This window comes from Triticum dicoccoides, chromosome 6A (assembly GCF_002162155.2).
Source record: "Triticum dicoccoides isolate Atlit2015 ecotype Zavitan chromosome 6A, WEW_v2.0, whole genome shotgun sequence".
Taxonomy (NCBI): Eukaryota; Viridiplantae; Streptophyta; class Magnoliopsida; order Poales; family Poaceae; genus Triticum; species Triticum dicoccoides.
This window is the reverse complement of record NC_041390.1, coordinates 453,387,982-453,389,379: the sequence shown is the minus strand read 5'-3', so window position 1 is coordinate 453,389,379 and position 1,398 is coordinate 453,387,982. Positions and strand designations below refer to the sequence as shown.

The 1,398-nt window shown below is 35.9% G+C and overlaps 1 long non-coding RNA gene across 1 annotated transcript; it reads left to right on the top strand.

Annotated features, from left to right (window-relative positions):
- Positions 1–379: 379 nt before the first annotated feature.
- LOC119314851 lies at positions 380–964 on the top strand. The gene is made up of 2 exons (XR_005152474.1): positions 380–523; positions 701–964. It is a non-coding gene; the product is annotated as an uncharacterized LOC119314851 (long non-coding RNA).
- Positions 965–1,398: the final 434 nt, after the last annotated feature.

Below are 1,398 nucleotides of genomic sequence, written 5' to 3'. Positions count from 1 at the left end.
TTAGGTGGTGACGATCCGATCATCTTAGAAAATCAATCTGCATTTATGCAACAACTTTAATAGGTAGAATGTAAATGTGTGCATTATTATACTCAATAAAGTTTTTGGTTCATATCCTCTATTAAAATGGATTTAATGCATATAAAGCCACATCTTCTACATAGATCATCACAATTGTAGTGTGCATGGACATGCTAAATTTCTTTATTATTATACTCCATAAATATGTTGGTTTATATCCTCCTTTGGACCAGATTTCTTGCTGATATAGTCACATCTTTCAGATAGAATATCAAAATTCCAACATGCATATCTTCTAGATAGCATCACACAATCTTGTATTTGACTATTTTTAGGTCTCATCTTTCCATGTTATAAGATATCGTGTAGCCTATTCTGATGTGCATCTATTCCATTCTCGTGTACTTGCTTTTGTGATTTTTCATTCCTGAAGAAATGGGCGACATCAAGGTGCCAAGACTGTTATGCGTTCTACTACTCATGCCACTTATTTTAGTTCCTTGTAAGTATTATCTGGAAACATCACATGAAGAACAAGGCACTTCCTAAATGTGTCTAAAAGAATTTCCCACTAATATGTGGAATTCCTACTTCATGCAAACTAATTTTATCCTCTTTTTGGATGGAACTTCATAGGATCTTAATCTTTTGTACACCATATTATGTGGTTGTTTTGTAGGCTCAGAAGCCAAGACCTGCGAGGTAGCTAGCAGTACCTATCTGACAATAGCATGCAGGGTGGATCCATGTGCTAAAGCCTGCCACAAGGAGGGTTTTACCAAGGGGTTATGTTACATATACCCACCATTTACAATTCTTTGTATCTGCGAAAAAGAGTGTTGAACAAAGAAAACGTTGCAATTCGCGTAGGATGTTTGATGTAACAAATAATAAGGTTGGGTAGTATGATGAATTAATAATGAGCAATGATAGAAGTTGAGTCTATACCAAATATTCCTTACTTAGTCTTAAAGTACAACTAGGAATGCTCACATGAAAATACAACAAAAGCAATCTAATCATGATCCGCAGCACTAGCGTCAACATCTTCACCATATGCGTCAGTATGAATCTTAACTATCAATGTCCTTGAACGCTAGCTTATTTTTATCAACTCATATACTTGCACACGCCGATAGACAATCTTTTCTCCAAGCTCATAGGTGTGTTTGACCTCTAACATATCATAAACATCTATGGCACACACTACATTAGTAGCAGTGTAAGAATCATCTGGTTGTGCAACTTTGTTAAACGAATTACTCTGCTCAAACTATTTTAATACTCTCCAGTATGGCTTACCTGCAATGGTGCCTTCCAAGAAAAATATGTGTTGCTTGATTTGCCAAAATATAAGGCTCTCGGTGCAGTACGACA